Here is a 16,089-nt window from a genome sequence, read left to right on the forward strand (position 1 = left end):
GCAGCAAAACAAACCCGAGCGGCCTGCGCCGGGCGGGCGGGCGGGCGCGCGGGGGAGGGGCCGGCGGGGGAGGGGCGCGCGGACGCGGGCGGCGGCGCGGCGGGGGGGGCTCCGCCGGCCGGCTCCCGCCCTCCTTCCCGGCCGGCTGCGGCGGCGCTGGGGGCTGGGCGTGTGCGACGCATTCTTTTAAAAAGAAATCTAGCCCCGCGGGCTCTCGGAGGCGCCCGGCGGGCACCGGCCGCTGCACCCCGCCCCCACGGCCGGGTGCGGGGCGGCGCGGGGGAGGCCGGGAGGCTCGGCCGCAGCCAGTGCGGAAGCGCGGGTTAACTTTCTCGGGGAGGCCGCTGGCTGCCCGGCGGCGCGGCGCGGCGCTGCTCGGCCGCCTGGGCGGACACGCGGTGGGCATGTGCGGGAGCTCGGCGCCGGCATCATAAGGACATTTGTTTTCGAAAACCTCCTTGCACACCTTTGTGTGCGTAAATACATATGTTTCTCGGAAGCGTACCTGAAAAGGTGCTTATCTGTCCTGAGCGATTTTCAAAATGTAATCCGGAGGACCGGATCTGTAGAGAAAACACGCACACAAGAAAAGGTTTTCGATACTAAACACAAAACTGTAATTGAAGCGTGTGTGCCCAAATGTACTGTGAATCAAACATATGGTGGTATTTATCATCTGGTGGGTCTGCTCGAAAGGTTTGGTTGATCGGTTCTCATTTCACAACAATAAAATAATGTAATTCTACATACATATACATATCGCACATACATCTCTTCAGTGCAACGTCAGCAGAAGTTTATCCACTCTGTACTTTTTGCATGTGTGTAGCACATCAAGGCAGATTATAAAGTATAACTTAGATGACTGATAATGCGACAATATGATTGAGGGAAGGAGTGCAAAGGGTTGTTTTAAAAAACGGAGACACCGTTTTTATAGAAGCAGATCTGGTGTTAATCTTTATAAGGCCCTCAGAAATCAGCGCTGAAGGGTGCTTCTCAGACCCGGTATAAACCTAAGACATAAAAAATAGCCAGCCTTTTAATTTTAAGATGTGACTTATAATTTTTTTTTATTTTATTATCAGTTATTACAGTCTTCAAAGTAACATAATATTTTTGCAGTCTGGGTAAGAGGTTCTGTTTTCATATTTTCATTACAGTATTTGAAAGTAGGTGTTAATCATTTTAAAGCAAGTATATCCTCTGAATTATCAAGAAACCTAAATTTTTTACACACACAAAGTATTAGTTGAAATAATTTTAACCAGCCTGGACTCCAAGTAGTCTAATAAATTCATTGATTAGGCAGGTGTTTTTATGGCCAAGGTCAATGTCCTTCTCCCCTGATGAACCCTCTGTTGGGGGAAGCCACCAGAAGCCTTTTCCTGACTGACATAGGAGGATTGGGGAGTCGGGGAGAGGAGGGAAACCATCAGAGAAAAGAGAGTAGGATTGGAAACTCCCTTCCAACCACTAAAAAGAAAGTTCAAAGCATATCAGTGGTGCGTCCTTAGAGCTATTTTCATTTATGAAAGAGGGAATGTTAGATTAAACAATGTCACCTGATGGGAATTTAGATAACTGCAGGTTTCCAAAACACTCTTCAGAGTGTACAGGGAAACAGCACAAATAAAACCAGTTTTGCATTTCAGCAGGATTCTACAGCCCATGCTTATTTACCCCAGAACAAAGGTCTTATTTCAAGTGCAAGGAGAGTATAGTTATCTTCCTACTTTTAAAAATACTTTAATGAGTTGATTGATGATATATGTCACTAAACATTATCCTCCCTAGAATGTTGTTTCTGGTTTTTTTGTTTTGTTTGTTTCTGGTTTTTTTTTTGTTGTTGTTTTGTTTTGTTTTTGTTTTTGTTTTGTTTTGTTTTGTTTTTGTTTTTTGTGGTGCTGGAGATCAAACCCAGGACCATGCACTTGCATGCTAGACATGCTTTACCACCAAGCTACATCCCCAGCCCTTGGTCTATATTGTTTTTGAAGTTTCACATTGTGCCACTTGCTACTACAGATGGGTCTTCTCTAAACAACAGCTACCACTCTTCAGCAGATAAAGACTTCCCAACGATGCTGATCCTTAAAAGGGTCATATCTAGAGCCAGGCGTGGTAGCACACGCCAATAATCCCAGTGGGGAGCTGAAGCAGGAGGATGGCATGTTCAAAACCAGCCCCAGCAATTTAGCAAACCTAAGTGATTTAGTGAGACCCTGTCTCAAAATGAAAAGATAGAAAGTGCTGGGGATTGGCTCAGTGGTCAAATGCCTCTAGGTTCAATCCTGGTACCACAAAACAGTCCCCCCAAAAAGGGTCATCTCCAAACCTGTGGACAGATTTATCCTCTCCTTAAATGACTCTTGCTCCACAAAGGAGCCTCCTTTAGGGTCATAGGGTCAAGGCTTCCAGCTTTATACCAACTTAACTTCCTAAAGTTATTTAGTGTTAGGTAAGCCTCATCACAATGATGATAATAGTAATCTATACGAATTACTTAATTTACATGTCATGATAAATATCAGCAAAGCTGGGGCTTTGTACCATACTTAACTTGTTCCACTAAAGTGCACTTTGCCCACCATTACTAAACCATACTCATTGAAGAGACCTGAAGTATTTAAATGTGGGAAAACTTTCATTTTCCCCCAACTAGAGGTGTTACATGAGACTATTTTGATCACTTTGATTTCTGTATTCTGTAACCTACCTGAAACAACAGTGGGGCTTTAAAATTAAATACTCAGATAAATGAGTCCCATACAAAGGAGTCATGTGTTGCTACCTCACCCTCTAGTCATTCCAACATATTCAGCACCTGAGATCAGAGGCTGCACCAAAATTCAAACAATAAGTAGACCCAGGAGGAGAGGTAAGGACAAAGAGTTAACTATCCTTACTAGTTTTCAGTGCTAGTCCTAATCTAAAAACCGTTATTATACTTTGAATACAAATGTTAATATGTTTCTAGAAAAGAGAAATTACTCTGTTGCTAAAAAATTCTACCGCAGAGGGACACATTGTTAAGAAAGTTCTCTTGAACTTTCTAGCTAATTATTCAATGAAGAGAAACCTCATACCAGTAACTGTTACCAGAAGTTACATATATATTGGAAAATGACTAAACAAATCCTGACTTGTTTTACTTCAGTAATACTACACCAGGGAGTGTGGTATGGCAAGACACTCTACCTCTGCACCATTCATCTCTCAACAGAATATTTTACATTTAAAATGCCTTAATCCCAGGCCTACCAGATCTCACTGCTATATGTATGTTTAAAACCACCATGGTGTTTTAAATTGTTTACATTAGCTGACCTACGTAATTAATGTATTCAAAACAAACAATGGCATGAAAAAGATATTCGATGCTACAAGTATTATCCTGGTGCTATAACACATGCTGTATTTCTACTCACCCTGGAACGCAGTGGTTTTCTGTCTGTAGCATTCACCCCCAGGCATCTTGCTGATACCCTCTGATATGTTTCTGTTTCACATTGACTGAACTTGTGCAATTCATCTGTGGTTCTTCAGGCTCTCGGCTTTTGCCATTCAGACTGATGCACATCTTGGCCACGTGAGCCCACATCTCAACACAAGAGCTCATTTTCCTGTCTGTGCATAGCATGCTGCTTGTGACCTTTACTCATCAGTGGAAAACTTGTCTCAGTTTTCCATGCCTCTGTGACCTGATTTCATTACAACCATGAACTATATTTGGGAGTCTTCATTTAAATTACAAAGGAAATCCTTAACTATCTCACAGGTATTTATCTCAGATAATAGAAATGGCAGGTTACATCCTGTATTTGTGATTCAGGCTGAACATAAAACCAATCCCACCAATCACTTACCTGCATTGACTAGCCAGGTAGTTCCTTCGGCAGGTCTTGGAAGTATTGATGGTTTGGCTATTTGTTCATTCATTCAACAAACCTTTATAGAATACTTACTGTTTTACTGTTTATTTAACAAATGTTTAGTGAATACTTACTGTTTGAGAGGCACTGTTGGGGAAGCTGTTGGTTTTTGGTGCTGGCAATCAAATCCAGGTTCTCAGGCATGCTAGGCAAGTGCTCTACCACTGAGCTACATCCCCAACCCAAAAAGCCATTTACAGTGAACCAAACACAGCCCATACTCTTCATGGAACTTACATTCCAGTCTCATGTTGAATGAAGCTTAGAAGTATAGCAGGCTTTCAAAAAAATACATATGTCAAATTAGATTATATGTTGGCCGTTAGCACAAAGACAATATAAAAATGGCTTAAATAAAATTTTATTATGTTGCTGACATTCAAATGTAAGCACTCCAGGGTGAGGTGTCAAAGACCCATGTTACCATCTTAACACACATCTTCTATCTGGTATGTAAGATGGCCTTTTTAGCTCACATTCAAATTTCAGTTGTTGGGACAGAAAGGAGATATGGAGGCTGTGCCTTCCCTTTCTGGTGTCATGTTCCCACAGTTGCATTTATGACTTCCACCCCTACTTCATTGACCAGAACGTAGCAGTTGTCATACTCAGCTGCAGGTAAGGCAGGTAAATGGTAACCACACTTAAATAAGGTGGGAAGGAGGCTGGGGCACATGTTATTTTAAATAAGTAGTTTAGACCAGGGTGTTTGGTCAAGATTACATGAAACCAGAAAAGTAAAGCAAGCAGAAAAGTGAGTGTGTAAATGTCAGAAGAAACATGGTAGGTAGAGGAAAAAATCTGCTGTATCCTAGAAGTTAAAACAATGTAATTTGGCACGAATCAAAGAGTGGCAAGAGGAGGGTCAGGGACAAGATATGAAGGCCTTTTTCCTTTTCCTGGCCTAGAGAGCCTTTGGAAGGTTTGGGCAAAGAAGTGACTTGATTCATATTTTATTTTATTTTACTTTATTTTATTTAGGTACTAGGGTTTAAACCCAGAAACACTCTGCCACTGAGCTACAGCCCCAGACCTTTTTATTTTTATTTTGAGACAGGGTCTCAATAAGTTGCCCAGGTTGGCCTTGAACTTAACAATCCTCCTGCGTCAACCTCCAGTTACTGGAATTAGGTGTGCATCACCCTCCACAATTCACCTTCTATTTTATAAAAGGACACTGCAATAGTACAACCCTGAGAGAGGGGCATGGTTCCAGAGGAACCAATGCTGAAACCTCCCTGAGGGGGTGGTGCCATCTGTGAGGGGTCCAGGAACTGTTTTGAAGAGATTAGACTCTGTTCATTGTAAAGGAGAGAAATAGAGTATACTTTGTTATAGAAAAAGAAGAGTTCATAAGGATTCCAAGATGTTAGACCAAGCAAGTGGAAGAATGGAGTTGCCTTTTTCTGCAATGAGAAAAGGTGGGCAAGGAGCAAATTTATGAAGGAAAAATTAACAGTTTTTTTTTTAGAGTTTGATAAGTATATGAGATGTGCTCAGGAAGATGTAGAATAGGTAGCCAGATATAGAAATCTGATGTTTTATACAATAATAAGAAGATATAAACTAGTGAGTGCAGATAAAGAAGAGTTGAGTTGTTAACTCTAATTGTTTTTTGCCCCTAACATTAGCTTTTGTTATTAGTGCTCTCCAGCTCTTGATGTAGTCAAAAGCCTAAACATATTTCATCATAGATCAATGTAGGGTGACATTCTAGCTGCAAGGACAATGAAAAAAAACATAGATAATATAAATTGCTGCTCTTTGGGTTGGAGGGGGGTTACTACTGGGGATTGAACACAGAGGTCTTAAACACTGAGCCACATCCCCAGCCCTATTTATGTTTTACTTTGAGATAGAGTCTCACTAAGTTGTTTAGGGCCTCTCTAAGTTGCTGAGTCTGGCTCTGACCCCTGATCCTCCTTCCTCAACCTCCTGAGCCACTGATTACAGGCATGTACCACCAAATTGCTACCATTTATTAAGTATGTTGCAGAACATTTTTCAAGGTGTTTTGCTTGTTGTCTGTAATTTTCTCAACCCCTTGAACAGGTAATGTCTTAGTTGAGACAGCTATAACAAGAATGCCATAGACTGGGTGGCTTAAAGAACAGACATTTATTTCACACAGTTCTGGAGACTGGGAAATTCAAGCACAGGCAGGTTCTGATAAGGGCCTCTTCCAGGTTTGCAGATGATGTCTTCTTATTGTGTCTTCAAATGGTAGAGAACAGGGAGAGAGTAAGCAAGCTCTTTCCTGTCTCTTCTTATTAGAACACTAATCCATCACATGGGCTCCACCCTCATGACCTAATTACCTCCCAAAGGCCTCAGCTCCCAATGCCACACTATTGGGTACACAAACATGCTGTCCCTAACAGGCAAATTATATTATTATCTCAGATGAAGATGAAGAAACTAAAGTATTGAGATCAAATAGTTTTGTCTCAAGTCTGCTGCAAACGGCGAAAGAATTTGAACTGGAGGCTGTCTGGGTGCATTGTCTGCTTTTTTTTTGCTGAGTGAAACTAAGCATCAAGGCAGGAAAGTGCAAGTGTTTGCTCACTGCTTCATCTGAATAAAGGAGACCTAAGAAATGCAAAGCAGAAAAAAAGGAGAAACGGCTTGAAGGGAAGAATCACATCTTAATCACATTTATATGGCCCACATTTCCTAAATTAGAACTTAAGAAATGTTATTTGAATGCAGACTTGACCATAATCAATCAGACTTCCTCTGTTGCCCTTCTCAATACTATTAGTGTATCTACTAAGGAAAGAGACCTTTGTCCCACTCACTCCCACCTCTTACTACCATCTCCCCTGCCATCATGTGGCACTGTGGGTTTAGGCTGTTCCTAAAGACAGGTTTTATAGACAAAGAAGATATTGGAAGTAATACCATTGCATTTATTACAGGTTTGAAAACCTAGTTTTCCTTTCAGCTTTGAAATCTAACTCTCCCTTTTAAGAGAATGTTTACAATTTTGTTAATTAAATTCCCTTGAATTATTAAACTGCATTTATACATTAAATGCATTCAATCTCCTTTTAAAAATACTTGGGTTGCTTGACAAATAAAAGAATCACAAGTAGTTAATTAATGCTCATAAATATGATAAACTAATTATAAAACGTGAATCTTAAGTTCTTTAAACATTATAAAAACATTTACATATTTAATACAATTCTCATATTTTTTCACTTAAAAATCACACATCTAAATCAAGTGCAGTCCTCATCTGGATGTTTTGCAATGGTTTCACAAAGATACCTTATTATTCTAAAATGTCAAATTTTCTTAAAAATTATAAAGCATTAAAATACCAACTGCGAATCTACACAAATACTTTATTTATTTATTTACTTGCTTACTTAGTTTTTGGTACCAGGGATTGAACCCAGGGGCAGTTAAACATTGAATCACACCCCCAGCCCTTTTTTTTATATTTTGAGACAAGGTCTCACTGTATTGCTTAGGACCTCACTAAGTTGCTGAGGCTGGCTTTGAACTTGTGATCCTCCTGCCTTAACCTTATGAGCCTCTGGCATCACAGACATGCACCACTGTGCCCGGCTCCCATACACACTTTCTTAAAAGACACTTTTTTAAAATATTGCAAACCTAGTGTTGTATGGAACACAGTTTAATAAATTGAGTTCAGTAAAATGTAGTTTATTGTTTTTTTTTAATTTCTTGACCTATTTATTTATTTAGGAGATCAAGGTTTAGATATGGAACCAAATGGGCTTCCTGTTATTTCCCTTTCCTTAACCTTGTCTCACCCAACCACAGGCAGAACTGAACAGTCACAGCCCTTCCCTGCAGTGGCAACTCCTCACCCAAGGACAAAGGGCAAGGGAACATTATGTCCAGAGGCAAGTTCCCTTTAAAAGAGAATGAGAGCTGGGGATGGCTCGGTGGTAAAGTGCCCCGGGTTCAATGCCCAGTACAAAAAGAGAGAGAGAGAGAGAGAGAGAGAGAGAGAGAGAGAGAGAGAGAGAGAGAGAGAGTCACTGTGCACCTGAGCTCACTCTCTTCCTCTAGTCCTGTAAACCACTTGTCCTTTGAGGAAAAGGAGACAATGCAAAGACTGCAGAGAAGTCCTCCTGAAGCCCCAGGTGCTCCCAACCCTTTACATGCAATCTCTATCGTGAGTGTTCCTTGAACAAGAACCCAGGATGACTGTGCATGCTGGCACTGAGCTTATTATCAAACGAAACAAATTTGATTTTACACATATTTAACAATAGGTATAACAGGCATAGGCCTAGATGGGAGACCAGAGAAACCAGATTGTGGACCTACCTCTACTCTCAGTGATATATGTTCTTAGACAAGGCTTCAGACAGCTCAGAAACTCGTGTCCTTATTGATAAACTAGGGACCACATTAACTACATTGTTCCAGAGTGGATATTCAAAATATTTATGAACCAGTTCTGTGTGGCCACCAACCCATAACAGAGAACAACAGTTATACCATACCAGATCGTTCTGCTAACTGGAAACCTCATACCACATAATCTTCATTTAGTTGGCATTCAAGGATGCCTACTCTGAGCCAGATTTAACAGAGCTGTTGTATGCATCAAATTGTTTCATTACCTCTACAGAAAAGTGTTTTAGTCAATATTATTCTGTATAGTAAAAGACACAAGGGAGATGGGAAATTCTCAAACATATTTAAACTATCCTATGGAGTAGCTTGGGCTAAGCTTAAGATTGAGAGCAGATGTCACTTTTGGAGGGGGCGGGCATTGCTAGGGATTGAAACCAGGGCCTTGTGTATGCTAGGCAAGTGCTCTGCCATTGAGCTACATCCCCAGCCCCATAGACTTTACCTTGAGTTACACTGGCCTAAGGAGGTGGAGACCTGGGCCAAGACCAGCCATAACACAGATCTTAACCTCAGAACATCAACAATAGTAAGAACTAGCACTTTATTGAGTATTTACAGTGTGTTAGACCTTGTTCCAAACAATCTTATGCAGATTAATTCATTAATCTTTTACCACCACTAGGTACAGCAAACAGATCCAGGCTTAGCAAGGGAGGGAGGCAGAGAACTGCTGAAGGGCTAACAGCTAGAGTATTAGGAGTCCAGAAATCCCATGAATTTCCTCTGGGACTACAGTTGTCATAGGCCAAAGGTATTCCAAGGAACTGACTTTTAACTGCTTCTGCAAGGGATGCACAAGGCCCTGAGTTCCATAGCTCCTGACTGATGAGAACCCTTGTCCCAAACCATAAGAATGAGTTTTCACAGTCTGGGAACAGACAGCTCCAAGTGGCAAGAAGGAAAAAGGAAGAATCAGAGCAGCAGCCCCTCCCTTCAGTGAGTGTTGGGGGAGCACCTAGTTCCCCAGGCGAATGGATTTGCCTCAGGGTGTAAGGATTAACTGAATTTATTGAGTAAAAGAACCTGGAGTTAAGGGCTGACCTGGGCTCTTTTCTAGAGCAAATGAGAAGGGGTTAAAGGGAACTGAGGACAGGGAAAGGGCGAGGGCAACCAGAGGGCTCTGGGTTAGCAAACTTTTACTGTCAAATTGTAACTATTTCAGACTTTCCAGACCATGTTTTCTTTGTTGTCCTCTTCCCTTTCAACCTTTTAAAATATATACACTGTTCATATCAGGAGCTCGATTTGGTCTGTGGTTTATAGTTTGCTGATTTCTGCTCTAAAGATATAATCTGTAAACTGTATCTGATCCTACCCTCCTCTCCAGTGTTGGACACTTCACTTGAATTAGGGCCTCCCTTGAAGTGAGAGAGGCACTCAGACAGGAAAAGGGCATAGAGGTCTGACTGTGGTAATGCTTCATGAACCCTGAGGTATGTTCCACTGAGGTACTTTAGGACTAACTCTGTTTGGCAACCCAAAGTTTTGCTCTGGGAATTTTTATGCCATGCACAGCTGCACACATGAGCAACTCTGCAAGAATTATGTTTCATGCCACATTCCATTTGGGAACTGATGCCCAAGACAACATTGCAGAGCAATGAAACTCAGCACTACTCTATTCCAGGGAAAATGGAATAGCAACCCTTTCTCAGAACCCCAAAGTGGGATATCTCAAAGTCTTTGGAAAGAGCTTGTCCCAGCATAAAGGAAGTATACCTTGTAGTATACTTAATTCTATTATAATGTCTCCTTTAAGGAGCCCAGGTTTGCAATAAGGAAGCACCACTGATATATAAAGAAAATAAACTTTATATATCTTGTATTAAAAGGACAACTCTTTGTGTCCTTGTCTTACTGTCTGCCCAAAACTATCTGTCCCATAACCAAACATAAAATAGTCTTCTCTTCCCACCTCAACTGTGAAGTGTTAACTACTAAATCTATTCTTAAATAGCAAGATGATTTTAAGGTAGGGCAGTAGGGAAAGGGGAGAGAGTTTATTTAAAAAACAACAACAACAACAACACATTCTTACCTAAGAATTGACAGGAAGCTGTGACTTTCAAATAATTATTAGGGCTTTCCAGTATATCTATCCTGAGTTAATGTGTCAGAGAGATTATGGTGGAATACAGAAGAAGGTTATTGGTCTAGGGCCAAGGACAGAGAGTTTTTAATAGGAACGTGAAGTTTAAGAAGAAAGTTTAAGAAGTAAGAGAAAGACTGCAGACACACACCCAGTGGGGAATCTTTGAATACCACACCTTAGAGGCAGGAATGGGCCACTGGTTAGGGCAGAAAGATCTTGGGAACTATTTCCACGACCCCTACCGAAAGCTTGCCTACAGGTGTCTGGGAAGCACCTCCTGAACTCATTGCACAGCCCCTTCAACAATGCAGCCCATTGAGATCTGTCTAAGGCTCTTGTGTGGACCTCAGCATGCCTACCCGACTTCAGATGGTAAGAAGAGAATTTCCCTACAATGAATTTTATGTTTCTTGAAGGTTTTAAATTTAACTGATTATCTACTTGGAATAGACTGGGTAAATTAATGCCTGGATCTCTGAAATAAATACTTTCTTAGAGATCTCAAATCCTATGAATTGATTTTTTAAAAAAAGCATATTTGGAAATTAGACCTAACAGCTGTATTTCTCATCTGCAATAATCCTCTAACTGTCCCTGCTTTCTTTCCATCTCTCCTCCAAATATTTGCATAAGGCAACTAAAAAACCTCTGAAGATGCATGTGCTCTGGCCACTGCCCACCCCTTTCTCAAATGCCCCCTCTGCCCCTGGGCTGCATGGGGACAGTCACCAAGCTTCTTCTAAGTCACAAACGGGCACCTTGCTTCTCACTACCAACCCTTTGCCTTTGGAGCAGTAGCAACCTGGAATATCCTTCCAAATTGCCAACCTCCACACCTTCCCTTTCCCCAGTTAGCCCTATGCTTTCATTCCTCCCCCAGATCTCAGTTCAATGAGATGATGATTTCCTTGGGAAGACTTTCCTGATCACTTTTTGAGGAGGTCCAATGTCTCTATTATTCAAATAGTCTCATTTTACAGCAAGACTCTGCTCCTTCCCTGTGCTAATCGCACAGTCCTGTGTGGCAGCCACCTTGCATGTATTTGTCTGCTGATTTGATTTATAGTCTCTCATCCACTAGACCATGAGCTTCTTGATGGCAAAGATTATGCTAGATTTATTCATTAATGTGCAAATGACAGAGTAAGCATTCAAGGTGAGTTACTATTGTTACATACACCTGAAATGGCAGATCAACCTTTCATTTGGATTTGTTTAAAATGCTATCTGTATGTTTACTACTTTTACGATTGACAAAAAATAAAATATTATCAACCACTGCATAAGCCTGATGCCAAGCTAGTCAATCTGATAAAACTCACAGAAACATGAGAAACAAAAGCTATTGGATAAATGTGGTATATTGCTTGGAAGAGTCAATTTATTCATGAGTTAGTGGGGGAGTGTAGTTGGGGAGATATTTTTATAGTATAACAAAGGACTGATATGGAATTTTGAGATAAAAGAGAAATGTTAAAAAAAAAAATTGAGCTCTGGTGCTACCATTAGGTATAGCTTTACGGGTAGAAATATTGTAGGTGTCTTAAAGAGAGCATTATAAAAACATTCTAGTCATGGAAGGATTTTGTTCTCTCTGATCTTTTGAAATATGAAATTAGAATATTAGTAATAAGTAAGATACAACCCTATGCCCTAGCAATTTTTTTTCTTTCTTTTTTTTTTTTTTTTTACAGTGCTGGGGATTCGAACCCAGGGCCTTGTGCTTACAAGGCAACCACTCCACCAACTGAGCTATATCTCCAGCCCTGCCCTAGCACTTTGTAAGCCTGAATTGATATATGTTAAAACTTTTTTTTCCTAAAGTAGATAATATATATTCATTCATCCACAGGCGGATCAGGCTTATACTTGGTGAGCTCATTGAGTGCTGTAGTCTGATTTAATCTAAAACAGGTATATAATAACATGTAAGCAAAAGTTTACAAAAGGCACACTATAAAACCAAAGATTTTAAAATAAGCTGTATTTCATTTAAAAATTTTTTATTTTATTTTAATTTTGGTACCAGGGATTGAACCCACGGGTAGGCAGTTAACCACTAAGCCACATTCCCAGCCCTTTTTATTTTTTATTTTGAAACAGGGTCTTAATAAGACTCTTGCTTAGGGCCTCACTAAATTGCTGAGTCTGGCCTTGAGCTTGCAATCCTTCTGCCTCAGCCTCCCAAGTTGCTGGGATTACTGGAGTGTGCCACCATGTCCAACAGTATTTCATTATTTTTCATAGAGAGGTGTCAGAGAAATTTGAAAAGGCCAAGAAAAGTAGGAATGGTATTTAGGGTTCTGGCTAACTTTAGATTTGAATATAGATTTTTTGACCTAAACCTTCTCAAAACTTGTGTTCTAAAGCAAATGCTGATAACCAGAACAGATATCCAAATTAATACACCCGTGCACACACGTGAGGAAAGAAAACAGAATTTAGGGATTTGTTTATTTTATGTGGAGATTATTTTCTTCAACAGTAATCCTGGGATTCAACATTCATAAAATAAATCATTTACGATTTGAGCAAAATAACACCAGATTCCTGCAAAGCTATAGAAAATGACTTGTGGGGGCTAATAGGAAACAGGGGCTAGAACAAGTATATAGAGCCTTTGTTCTATTCCCAAAGGGTTGACAGTCTTTAGAATGCTCACAGTCACTATTTATGACTCACACCCTTCCACCCACTCCTCTTCTCCAAGCTCTTAATTTCACCAGGGCTTCTTGTATTATCCTAGATTTTTTAATGCACTTTTTACCACTGTTCTCCAGTCAAATGCCTTCTCTATTTGTGGGGACATTGAGAAAGAAAGAGGGAGGCATGGTAGACCAGGATGATTTGTCACCCAGAGTGACTTAGATTCTCCTAAATGACGCATTGGTTAATTGCCATAGAGGTACCAACCCCTCTACTGGTCTTGTATGCCCCATCCTCTCCTGCCCTCAGCTACCCCAAAGCATGCTTCCAGCTCCATACAGGCCATGTTCTCTCCTCTAAACAATAAGGACTCAGCAGAATTCAAAACTTGTCCGGTTTGTTCCCTATCTGAGTACTTCCTCAAATCTGACCAGTTGTATTTATTTCTACGCGTTGCATCTCATCCTAAACCCACTGCAGGGATCCAGGTCACCTTATGTGTCTTCCTTTGGTTTAGGTCCTCTGATCACATTGTTCCTATTGCCCTTCCTGCAGTCCAGGACATGGATACAAGGCAAATGAAAGCCCTGACCTGTATCCCAACCAGTGTAAAATCCATTTTCGAACTGAATTCAGCCACCCATTTTCCTGGAGGCAAATCTTTGTTTCATCTCTTCCTGTGCAGACATCTCAACAACTCTACTTTCCTGCTCTTCCCCATGTTTCCCTTCTTTTCCTAGGATTTCACTGAATTTTTGAATTTCTCTATTTGTTCCTCAGCTCTGATCTTCAGCTTTAATCTGGATCTCTTGTCCAAGTCTGTTTTGACCTGAAAGGTTGCTAGCTTCCTAATTATCCCTTCATTCACTGCCTGTCACTCTACCTCTGCACCCTGCCCCCATGCATCTTCACACATGTATTCACACTCAAGAGGGTATGCACACATGCTACAAAGGAAATATTCAGACTGGCATTACATGGCTAGAATATGCAGTTTCCTTTTCTATTGAAAGGAACTACTGTTGATGTCATGGCAGTAGTACTGGGAGAATAGTAATAGCACTTTTATTGACATAGGGAAACTGTCTCAGGGAGGGTTGTAAAAATTTGGGTAACCAATGAAAGACTTGCTTTCTGCCATCATAGAGCTCTGCCCAATTTACTGACTTGATGGCTACTACACATCTGAAATCCCATTAACAATGGACAGTTCTATCAACAAGTGTGTATTATGCCACTTCTTCTGAGTAGAGAAGAAACCTATTTCTGCCTTTTTTCTTCCTAATACAACTGCATTCCCCACCAGTACCTACCCAAGTGCCCTCATTTGTCCCCTGCCATATGATAGTTCCTAGTAATTCAAATAACTGGCTCCAGAGCCTTCAGAGGGAGTCTAGTGTTTATAATGCAACTATTCTGAATGCTACCTTCTTAGGAAGAATCTTCCAGCAGACAACTAAAGCTTATTAGACACTAAAATAAGTTATGGAAGAATGTTTAGATTCTCATTCCCTAGAGGTTTTTAAAAGCAGGATGGATTCTCATCTGTCTAGGATGATTACGTGGGATAGTGCTGGTAGGCCAGGGGATAGACCAGCTCATCATCCACAAATAATATTTATTGAACTCTTGGGCATTCCTGATACTAGATGCTAGATTTCATATATATATTAAAAGATCATTTTTAAAATACAGTCCCTACTCTCAAAGAAGTTTTAAAATAATGAAATAGAAGGTTTGTATGGCATAAAAATAATATAATGAATGTCAACAGCACTTTAATTTCTCAAACTATTATAAAAATCTTTCATTTTCTTTCTCTACTCATGCTCCTTAGTTTTGTTTGGGGATTATGCAAAGCAAGATTTTCAGTGAGCATATTTTTCTGGCTCATATTTTCCAGAAGCTTGTGAATGATGCAAAATGTGAGCAGATATCAGAAGAATTAAGTGGGGCAGAGAGCACATAGTGGCCTCAGTTCTTTCATGCAGAAAGAAAGAGGCTGCTGTGTTTGGTCTTAAAGGAGCCTTCGCTTTCTAATATCCTGAGATTCTAGGCCATATAGTAATTAGGGTGGCAGGGGGAAGACTATAAGTAGGCGGGAAGAAAGCAAATTATTGAAGTTTTTCCCCTTCAGAATCATAAAGTGATATGACCAGGAGTCTATTTCAGGCCAGCTTTTCAGTACACAAATAAGGTTATGTTCTTTGAGAGTCAGCAGAATCATATAAATGCCCTCTGGCAGAGAAGAGCACATTTGTGTGCAAGCTTAGCTAGAACCTGACCACATTCCATACCATTCCCTTAGCAAATCACAGATGCTGTGGCCCTGTGCTCTGTAATCTCAGATCTATGCTGTCCAGAATATGTAGAGCTCACAAAAGCCGCGTTGAGATTGCACTTATGCATTTAATCCTATATGCCTATAAGAAAGTCTTTGTCTAGGTTACATTCTTTTTCCTTCTCTCTCACAAGAGCAGAGCCCTGGAGGGCCTTAGCCAGCCCAGCCAGGTCCTTTGTGTCCTTTCTGTGTGGCCAATTAGAACAAGGCACACTGTGCTTCTCTTGGACCTAGTGCTGCACCTGGGTGCAGGGCTTGACCAGGGGGAGCAGGCTAGATGGCAGCCCCCTCACCCCACTTGTGCAAGGTCCAACCTACCTACCAACAAGGCAGCCTGTAGGTAATGAGAGAATCTTGAAGAACTCTCCAAATGTGTCTCCCTGTACAAAGCAAAGAACTGATTAGATATGCTTTGTGAGTTTTTCTAATTCATCTCTGTATGGAGAAATATAGATGGATGAAATCTCATCAGTATTTACTTCTAAACACAGTACACTGCCCCAACCAGTGTTGGAAATTGAACCCAGGGCCTCAAGCACTGAGCTACATCTCTAACCCTTTTTTTGGGAGGTGGTGGGAACAGGGAATTGAACCCGGGATACTTAATCTCTGAAACACATCCCTAGTCCTTTTTACATTTTTATCTTGAGACAGGGTCTTGCTAACTTGCTGAT

The sequence above is a fragment of the Sciurus carolinensis genome, chromosome 9, assembly GCF_902686445.1.
Source record: "Sciurus carolinensis chromosome 9, mSciCar1.2, whole genome shotgun sequence".
In the NCBI taxonomy this organism is placed as follows: Eukaryota; Metazoa; Chordata; class Mammalia; order Rodentia; family Sciuridae; genus Sciurus; species Sciurus carolinensis.